Source organism: Halichoeres trimaculatus, unplaced genomic scaffold, assembly GCF_033239565.1.
Source record: "Halichoeres trimaculatus isolate MK-OKI-2021-1 unplaced genomic scaffold, fHalTri1.1 fHalTri1_scaffold_24, whole genome shotgun sequence".
NCBI lineage: Eukaryota > Metazoa > Chordata > Actinopteri > Labriformes > Labridae > Halichoeres > Halichoeres trimaculatus.
The window spans coordinates 133,918-145,362 of NW_027437202.1; positions in this window are offsets into that span (position 1 = coordinate 133,918).

Consider the following 11,445-nt stretch of genomic DNA (forward strand, 5'->3'; position numbering starts at 1 on the left):
AACAGATGCACATTATGTTAAAAGACAGTCAGAAGATTCACCAGACTGAGCAGCACAGCTCAACAGAGTTTCGCACAGATTGTAACAACGGTTCTGTTGTCCTGTTGTATCTGCTCCACTGAAAATTCTGGCTTACTGTTTACACGGCAACGGTGTTGGCAGCATTTCGGAAAATTCCACTCCAGAGGCCGTTTTCAAAAGTTTGCATTTTAGGTCGCCTGAAATGCTGTTTCCTTGTAAACGCGGGGCCGAAGCGCAACAAAACGTTTGCGTTTCACCCTAAAACCGTTGTTATGTAAACGGCCCCTTAAAGTGTGGTTTCTCAATGTGTGGTCCTCATGTCCAGAAAAAGGCCACAAACACATCTTGAAGTAGACTAATGTGAACCAGTCTATGTTAAAGGTCAAATCCATGTAGTGCTGTGGAACTACAGGAACATATCAATAAATGAGCTCATTATGGAAAAGTTCCCTCATTCCAGTGCTTCACTTCATAAAAGTCAGCTCATATATTCTCTAGGTTCAGTTCACACAGAGTGAAATGTTTCAGCATTGATTTCTTTGAGCTGTGATGATTCTGGCCAATAGTTCATGTACCACTTTTTTGAAAAAAGGCAACAAGCAGCAAATCTAGTGACTTCTCTGGAGTTTGAAGACGTGAAAGCATGAATTGATCTGCATCACTAGTTCTTCTCAACGAGCGGCACTTGCTGAAACCCTCCTCTATCCAAAACACTCACAGACAGACTTCTGGCTCGCAGCTGTCTCTCAGAGCGCAGTCACACTGACCATCTGAACTGTGCAAAAACACGTGTGGCAGGGCGGAGTAATATTTAAGATTTTCACAGTTGAACACAGTTTTACAATACTTAATGTAGGCCTACAACAAATTCAATAAAAAAATGTAAAACTACTGTGACTCTCCCCAACATAAACTAACTAACCAACTAAACTAAAAGAAATCCAAACAAACAAAATCAACTCAAAGCAAGTTGAGGCAGACTACACAGAGGAAAGTGCAGGGACAACACACACACACACACACACACACACACGCACACACACACACACACACACACACACACACACACACACACACACACCACAATCCTCACTATAATCTGGTGCAGCCTATTGTGAGTCAGTCAAACCAACATGTAAGAGGTGGAGAGCCCTCACTCGGGGTGTGTAGCCTCCCAAACTAGTAGAGTCATTTTTTAAAAGGAAAAAAAAAAGAATAGTTGAATCACAAAACAAAACCAAACAAGCAAACCCAATTGGTGACTTATACTAAATTAATAAGAGAAAGTAAAAAGAAACTACCGTATTGACCTGAATATAGGATGACCATGATTATAAGACAACCCCCTCTTTTCAGGACCAATCTTCAGAAAAAAACTGATCACCAAAATTTACTTTATAAATGTATTTTATTGAAATTCTGAGACAATCATTGAACTAATAGAGTCTGCTTTCTTTTCTGGCTTTAAGTACAATCACTCAGATCTGTGTTTCAAATGTAATTCTGATGACAGCTCTGGTGATGGGCATGCCTTTGTTACATTTCTCAATACACTCACACATCCTCTCGTCAGCCTCTTGGTAACAGCCACTTAGAGGACCATAATAATTTTTTGTTTTACAGTTTGAAATGAGCAAGTCTGGATGCACTTTGTGAAATATAAGCACACACTTCTGCTCTCTGGCGGGCAAGTAATACCAGTGCCGGAGATGACAGCACCTGCTGTCAGCGGGATGGAGGGGGTCAGCGGGGAGTACATAATGCCAGTGGCCCTGATGGCGCACACGGTCGGCGATATGGAGAGGGTCGGTTCAGCCCCAGCAATGGACTCTTTAGAAATCCAGACTTTGCTATGTGATAGTTTTTCTAACTGTCGGGAGTAAAGTGGGCACTGCAACTATGCACAGGCAAATTGGAGGTGACTTGACTGGTTACCTGGCTAGCCACAAACTGTCATATATTTTTTGTGTTTAGAAGAAAATGGCTGAATTTGATTTACAGGGACTTTAAAATTTAAATAACAGTTTAAAAAAACCTTGCATGAATGCACAACTGTAGACGAATATGCACACATTTCTAATATGTACACAGATTTTTGCATGAACACACACAAATCTTTTGACAGCTTCCTTATCCAACAGTGGCAGTGCTACATATCTTGGTAGAGTGAGAGAGGCCATGAGAAGGTTACTGATTGTATTAATGCTGCTATGAGAAGTTACAGTGTCCATTACATTCTAAGTTAAGGATAAATGGGAATGTTTATAATATCCTAAGATTAGTGGTTAGTGTGTAAACTACCCCTGTGCATGTACACCCAGGCATCATAAAGTTTACTCTTTAGCCCCTGTCATTGGCTGGACAGGACCCTGTAACCGTGTCATAAACCTCTTAAGTTTTGCACATGACGACAAAGAGGGTTAGAACAGTACAAGGCTCCATAGAAGCATCATTCATTTATTTTATTTTTTTCTCCTAGGATTCATTGAAGCGTGACATCCTTCAGAGATTGCATGACCAACTGGTACACATCTTGGAGATGCAGCCCCTTAACCTGGGAGGGTTACAGTTTGTCTGCTAGCAGAATTTTGTTTTATGTTTGGTTTTAATGCAGTGATGATGAATTAGATTCATTAATCACCAGAATTAAGAGCACAATGCCAGATGCTGGGAGCAGAGTAGTCCAAGGTGCTCTGCTGGCACTGGGACACAAAGTCCAATAGGACCAAGTGCATGCATCCATGTATCCATGCATCCATGCATCGTGTTGACAGCGAGGGTGTACCCTTCCGAATGACCCACCTGGGTTGTGTGGTGAGAAGGACTTACACGGTTCCTTACCCAAAATACATGGTGCACATTGACACTAATCATAAGCTTATTAGGTATGTCTGCCCACAATCTGTATTTGAGGTGTTCATTAAATTTTTATGTCTAGTTGTGTATCTGGTATTTTGTGAATTGTATTATATCAACCAGAATAATAGATCACATTGAACTTCATCGAATTACAGTGCCATTAACTGACATTGTTCTGCTTACAACCTCAGAGATGTTGTATTGTGAGACCTGTGCTGTTAGAGATGTTATATAGTGTGCTTAGGAGTTGATTCTTATCTTCTAACCTAGGTATAACTTGGTTATCTTTGGGGGCATAGATGGCTATTCAAGGAAGGTAAGACTTTTCCCTGTCGAGAACAAGGACTGTAAAATGTTGCCAAAGATCCCCATTTTAAGCAGGAAGGATGTTTATTAAATACTCTACAGTCAAGAAACCCCAAGGATCATTTGCAATATGTATTCATGTAAATAGCTGCCAATGAGTCTTTATAGTGATTGAATTTATCTAAAAAAAAAACAGAATATTTTTTTTTACCCAAATGAGGATTATTTCCCTTTTTAAAATGTAAGTTTTCATGTTAGGTGTTGATTCTGCCCAGGATCAATGCTAGAAGTGATTTTGTCTTCTTTTTGATAAAAACAATGTGTCTACAAATTAGCATTAGCAATTAGCAAGGACTATTTACATTAAAACATAACTTGCAAATTATCCTTATGGTTTATCGAATATCCCATAAAAATGTAACCTAATCTATTAAGGACCAACTGCTGAGACTTTGGGTGTTTTCACACCTACAGTGTTAGGTCGACCCAAATTTAGATCGACCTATATTTGGTCCCGTTTGGGTTGGTGTGAAACCAAAATCAGACTCTGGTGCGCACCAAACTGGCGCGGCCAGAGGAGGTGATCTCGGTTCGGCTCTGGCCGCACTCTGGTGCGCACCAGCTGGTGTGAAAGCAACCGCACTCTGGTGAGATGCAACTGTCAGGCGAACTCGACGAGTTTGACATTAGGAGGCTCCCGTGGAGTTTTGTTTGTGATGCAGGACAGCTGCGCACTCCAACATCCTTAACTGCCCTTATTTACTCATCTAAAAAGCAGGGCTCTCCCCTGACTCCTCACGTCAAAAACACATCATTTTATATGGCCTATCATATAACAGGCATTGGCCTATCATATAACAGGCATTAATTACCTTGTCAGTCGTGTATATCTCCGTCTGATGAGGATCTAATGGTACATGGTAAGAATCATTATTTCTGAATTTCCCCTTGGGGATAAGAAAAAAAAGTATCGGAGGAGGAGGAGGGTCGCCTGAAACTAGGAGGGTCTTCAAGTTGCCGTCTGCAGGTATGAGCTGTATGCCTGCTTGCAAGATTAATTTCTTTGAATAATAAGCTATTCACACTTTTGGTTTTGTGTTATTATCCTTCCTTTGTAACGGCAAGATTTGTATTTTGTTCTTTGCACTCAGATGATAGAGATAGGTGCTTGAGCAGGGCTTTTCTGGATCTGCTGATTAACCACCAGGTTTTTGTTCTGTTTAATGCAGGCACGGCTTTCTCTTGCGGGGACTTAACCACTTCTGTGGTGAAATATTTGCCTACCCCATGTTCATACCAAGAGATGTAGCAAAGAAGGCCAATGTGACTTTGTTTTGTATGGATGTGACATGCAGGTAATCCTGTTTTATGTCAAACTCTTTACCAGTGCCTCATCTTTTCACTGTTTGATTATAGATTCTTCTTGTTGTCAGGTCACTTTGAAAAAGGCATTTCAATATTCACAAAATGTGACAACTTTTTTTCTCTCTCTTTTTTTTAGACACTGGCCATACTTGAAAAAAAGTTGTGCAGGGGGTACCAGAGCTTCAGCCACTAACAGAAATGCAGCCATTTCTTAGTGTTATGCATGCTAAGGCCCATACTGTGAAATGCGAGGTAAATGATTGTGATTATATTCTGGTATTGCAGTGACTACAGGGAAATGGTCGACAGGCCGATCAAATTAAATGTGCTCAATGTTAACCTCAATCAATTGCTTTTCAGCTGTTTGTGCGGGGGAATTTTCCCCCTAAGTTTATAATGTTAGACCATTTCTAACATGATTTTTCAAATATTAGAGTGATGATGCATATGTCCTGCAGGTGAGATGGGGTGGCAGAAGCCAGGATGGAGCTGGAAATTCTGTAGGAGAAGAAGTGGAGATCAAATTGTTTGGCTTGGAATTCTGATGAAAGATAGGCCTGGACATATTTACAGAAAAGCAAAGTGTCTGTTTATAGTGACAAATGCATGGTTTTTCTCTCAAACCATCCAGACCATCTATTGTATATAAAATAGTTAACGGTGAACAATTCATTGGACTATAAAAATAAAATTCTGCAATTAGGAAAATTGGATTTTAAATAAAACCAAAATGTATGTCTAAAATATCTCTCTTATTCTTTGTTACTAAATTGAGATGGCCTTGTGGGGCATCTCATATTCAACAGTTTACAGACCAAATCTTGGATTGGTACAGGCCCTGATGTTAATTTCAAATGTTTTTCGAATTATTATTATTTTTTTTCAATGTGAATGTTATAATCTTACTTACAAATAATTATCAGGAAAAAAATATTAGATTATATTTGTTTCCAATTCATTTATAGCTGACAAGTTATGTAAAGGACACTAAACATAACTTGCCATATTTGCCTTAGAGGTGAACAGCTTTCTCTCTCGGGCAGCTCTGGTAAATAAGTACATGACAAAGGCAGGTTAGTACTGTATTGCACTCTCAACACAGTTGGCGATTAAGGCAGTTGTACTTTATATATTAGAGAATTTAAAAACACTGTTTCTTTGTTCCATCTCCACAGAAATTATCATTTTACTCCACTGTAAAAATTATTTAAGCGAATTCAATGTTGAGGAAACAGAGTGCAAAGAACAACACACCAGAAATAAACATTAACACATATATATATATATATATATATATATATATATATATATATATATATATATATATATATATATATATATATATATATATATATATAAAGCTGACCTATGTTGGACACAGTACAACACATTTCATTTGTTCAGCATACTGTACAAACTGGTCTAATTTTGTCAGGTTTTTCATTCACTAAATGTTACCTTGTGTATTCTTCTGCTTTAATTCGGAAGAGTCAACTTGTTGACCCAACAGTCCATGGGTTGGAATAGAAGAAAGAGAGTCAGCCTTCATCAGGCATTAGCACAGAGATATGTCAAAGTAAGGGTAATAACAGTTCTCTCATTTGCCTGTATTTTGAGGTTTACCTCACATTTATATAGATTTCTATATTCTTTCTTATCCTGATTACAAACACACGGTGCTTGTATTGTGGAGCTTTTGTCTGATTCTTTTTTTTTCTTTTTTTTTCCCCCTCTCTCTATTAAAAAGACAACAGACAGGGCAAAGGTGCAAGCTGCTGCCCTGAGCAACATCCTGACTGCACACCACCTTGACCAGGAGACTGAACAGCAGTGGGTGTGTGATGTGAGATAATGGGTAGTCACAGGTAAAACATAAAATACTTAATGTTTTGATGTTAATGACTGACTTCAATGTTCACAACATAAGTTGGCTAAAGCCGTTACTGATCACTTCTCAATGTCTTTCCCCCTATTTAGAGAGGGTCCTTTTAAGGAAGAAGCAGGATCTTTACTGCTTGCATGGTAAGTCAGCAAACAGAGTTATTTCAAAGCATGATTATAAGAATATCACTGATAGTACGAAACTCCCAGTAGTTGTAATGATTTTGTTTCTTTTTGTAGTTGCTGTGGAGTGTCTGTGTGAGCTTTATGTGGACTTCAGTAGAAAATCTCTGGAAACAAATCTGGCTCATTTTTCATTTAATTTGACTTTGCAGGTAGCAGTCAAGCAAGACTGAGGCAAAGGAAGAAAATGACAGAGCTAAAGAGGAAGCTTCGAGAACAGGTTTTGCAATACAATGCCTTAGTGGAGGAAGGTCGGATTGACGTTGAGTTAGCTTGCAGTCTGACTGATGGCTGCATCCTACCATGGGAGGGACAACATGGAGGTATGACAAAGTCTACTTCCCATGCCGTGATCCTCCTTCGTATTGAGAGAAAATCTTTTTTTTTTTGCTGAATATTATTTTTTTTTTGCGTGGGAATTCCAGATTTCACTGATCCCACTTTCCAAAATAACAGACAGCAGCTCTAAACGATATCAGTTTTACTCAATATCTTTTTCAAAACACAACTCAGAGTAAAACATATAGGACAGAAAAGGGTTTGGTGACATCAGCACTGTTAAACTGTTCAAAATTTCACATCTCCATCCAAATACAATGGCACTGGGTCATGAATACACTCTTATAAAATATATACAGTATAGTGTGTGTGTGTGTGTGTGTGTGTGTGTGTGTGTGTGTGTGTGTGTGTGTGTGTGTGTGTGTACTGTGTACTGTGTATGATTTTTGGCTCACTTGTCCTTTCCTTTCCTTAACCTTAGGCAACAGCTTCTGGCTGAAAAGGTCTGTTTTTGACCAGGTAATGCTGCTGCAGCGCTTGATGGAGGAGCAGATCATCCTGGTTAGAGATATGTCTCAGCACATCAGATACCTACTAAAGGAAATCCAAGTAGTTGAAACACTCAGGGCACAGACTTCAGAGAGCATTAAAAGTGGAAGTATGTATTGGTTATTTTTTCTACACTGAATGATACATGGCTTTTCTTTGTGAAACACAACAATGCTGAAGTGAAAAAGCAGAAGTCTTTTTTTCCCATAACATTGTTGAGAATTTCATTATATGGTAAACAACAATGAATTTCCAATCAATTGACTACTTGTTAAGCACCATATCAAACATTAACCAAGTATCACATTTATTTCTAACATAATCTTGTTTATGATGCAATTATGCCTTGTAGTGTTTATTTGTTGTTGTAGGGTGTAAATTACCTTTACTTTTCTTGCACCTTGCTACTGTGTAATTCATTTTTGTTTTCCTCTCATTTTCACACAGATTTTGGTGAACTAACTATGGATGCAGCACATGGTCTCCATAGTGTCCTCAGTCAGAGGTTGCACACAGACAAACTAGAACACAAAGAGGCTGTGAATTTGTACAGTGGGGGAGCTGCCATGGAAAGAGATCTTCTCGATTTGCAGGTGGACGCTGAGGAGTGGGATGGCTTCACCAGCCCTGAATCAGAGGATGAAGACTAGCAACCAACTGCTATCACAAGTTTGAGAGACTGTATGCAGCCATTGTTCTGACAGAACTGTGAGCACATTCAAACTGTCACCATGTAACTCTGGCAACAACGACATACCAGCACTGGTACCTTACTTGTTAACAGGTCAGCCACTAAAAAATAATTACGGCAAATGAAAATTGTCCTTGAGACCTTCTTGAGTTTTTTTTTTCTTTTCTTTTCTTTCCCCTCCATCTCTCAGCCCCTGTTTCTTCAACACATGCAGCTCTAACACTGATGATTCACTATCAATAAATTATTGTAATGTCAAAACAAGATTTCATTTGTCTTTATTAATGCAAGCTCACATGAGACAACTTTTGTTTATGGATAAAGTGAAAAATTACCGCCAGAATGCAGAGATTGAATCTTGAAAGACAGATAAATGCAGTGAAAGAGCAGGGGCAAGCCTTGCCCCATCTAAAATTAACCTATATTACACCTGTGACCTTGAGATAGTAACAATATGTTGTTAAAGAAGTGTTGTGATAAGACTGTGTAAGAGAATATGTGATTTCAGATTGTTATGTTTTTTTTTTTTTTTTTTAATAAGATAAGATAAGATAAGATATACTTTATTAATCCCCGAAGGGAAATTCATGTTGTTTGGGCTCTCTTCCAAGAAAAGAATTGTACACTCTGATGGCTGCAGGGAGGAACGATCTTCGGTATCTCTCGGTCCTGCAGCGCACAGAGGTAAGACGTCCCCTGCTGCTTTTTCTCTGGATTATGATGGTGTGAAGTGGGTGATCAGAGTGACGGATGATAGCCTCCACTTTCTTCTGTGTATACCTTTCCACCACAGCCTCCAGTGAGTCCAAACTGGATCCAACCACGGAGCTAGCTCTCTTCACCAGTTTTTCCAGTCGCCTCTTGTCCTTCTGCTTTAAACTATTTCCCCAGCAGACTGCACCATAAAACAAAGCACTGGCTACCACGGACTGATAAAACATGTGCAGCTTACCACAGACGTCAATTGATCTGAGCTTCCTTAAGAAAAAGAGACGGCTCTGCCCCTTCTTAAAGAGTGCATCTGTATTAAGGGACCAGTCCAACTTGTTGTCCAGATGTACACCAAGATATTTGTAGGTTGGCACCACCTCCACATCCACCCCATGGATGTTAACTGGCTGATGGCAGAGCCCAGACTTTCGGAAATCCACAACCATTTCCTTTGTTTTTGAGGTGTTCAGTAGGAGACAATTTCTATGACTCCAGTCACAGAAAGCTTTTATCAGATCCCTGTATTCAGATTCCTGTCCATTTTGGATACACGCCACAATAGCAGTGTCATCGGAGTATTTTTGGATGTGGCAGGACTCAGAGTTGTATTTGAAGTCTGCAGTATAAAGTGTGAATAAGAATGGAGCCAGAACAGTTCCTTGCGGAGCCCCCGTACTGCTCATGACCGTCCCAGAGACGCAGTTTCCCAACCTGACAAACTGTGGCCTCTCTGTGAGATAGTCTGTGATCCAGGATCACAGACTTAAGTTCAGCAAGGCTCAACTCTAAATGTTACATGTCAGTGATGTAAAGACTGCACATGCCAGTGGCCAGGCAAGAGGTTTTGACCAATGCCTGACTATCTTGGCAAGAACTCATGTGTTCAAATGCAATAGAACAGTGATTCCCTACCTGTGGGCCGCGGCCCCCTGGTGGGCCGCGAAGGTACTGCAAGTGGGCCGCCAAAGCTTTTCCAAAATAGTTTGATTTTTTGTGGGGGTGGGGATTAAATTTTGAAAAAATAAAAACGTTTCAACATGTTATAGATGCTGTGTTAAGGACTGTGGAGCCTCCAACATGTTTTTCTTGTATTCAGTTCAGTCCTTCATGTTCAATCTTTATTTTAAAAAAGTGCTCCCAGAACGCATCGTATGGCTGGGTTTCCGCTACATGTATAGGATCGGGGCACACCGCCACGACAAAGTAAAAACCGCCATACCTTCTGAATTATGATCTTTTCTTTTTCCGATGTTTCAGGCTTAAATTACTTTGCACATAGCTCTTATACGAAACTAAAACTTTCAGAATGCCACAGACATTTTTGACACTGCCCAGAATCAAACACTTATCTTTCAGAAGCAAATCATCTCTCCGTGTTCTCATGTGAACGAACTCACACTCATGGTTGAAATCATGTCACGGTCTAAAATAATAAAAGAGAGAGCTCTGGTGGGTATTTGCCGTTCACAGTTCTCAGCTCTCAGCATCGCGCACAGCGGAGCTCTGCTCGAACGCGCACAAGACGCACAAGACGCACAAGACGCACAAGATGCAGAGTTACTGGAGAAAAACAATTCCACGCTCCCTGATCATTCATCTGTGTTTACAGATGCACGTTTTCTGTGTATAAGGTCAGCGTAAGCAGAAGTGCCCCTGTCACTCTGTGTTTTATATTTGCTTTAAACTTCATCCTGATCAGCTTGTGGAGTCTGTGATGATGATCAGTGCAGTGCTTACGCTGAGTTCACTCGCGCACACAGATGTAGCGTTGAATATAGTGTTACTCTCACGGCTCTTATATTAATTTGTGCTTATTGCAGCCATATAATAGATAATGTGTGTACTTGCAGGAGGTTGAGGGCTCCTGAGAGACTACAGATCACTCAGTACGAAGGAAGAGTGGACACCATTAACATGAAAGGTTTTGTTTTAAAGCTAAATGATTAATATTGTTTACCCATCTACTTATCTAATGACTGCTGAGGGTTTCTGTTGAGTTTTCAGAAAATAACTGCATAATATAACTGTTGAATGTGCTGTGTGTGTGCTGAAGTGAAACTTGGGAGATGCAGCTGCAGGCCTTGAGTTGAAGGGGAGTAGGATATAAAGTACCTTGGCAGCAGACAACATTTTTAATAAGGCAGCATGAAAGTGTGTGATGTGTGTGAGTGTACATTTAACCTTTATTAGGAAAACACAGGATGATGCTGGGAAATGAGAGGAGACATCACTGGCTCACCCCAAAAATAACAACATTTCAGATTTGAAACTGAATGTCTAGAATAGGCTGATCTTAAACTATAGAAGGGTTCAAGAGAGAGTAACCCAAAGTTCTTCTTCAAAGGAAGGCTTTGAGATTTGTATCAGGGCTGTTAGGGAGAGCTAAAGAGGAACCCAGAGCTCTGTCGCATGTTCTTGACTTGCTGTTATCATAAAATCTGAGTTAACCAAGAACTTGGATGCATCCTGGTCATCATCTCTTCGATTAACCAACACTCTGGGAATGGTGAAAAGGTAACTGAGATATCCAGGCGTCAGAGAATTAGAGCATGGCTTTGAGGGACAAATAATATCTGTAGAGTACCCTCTCTATTTGTAGA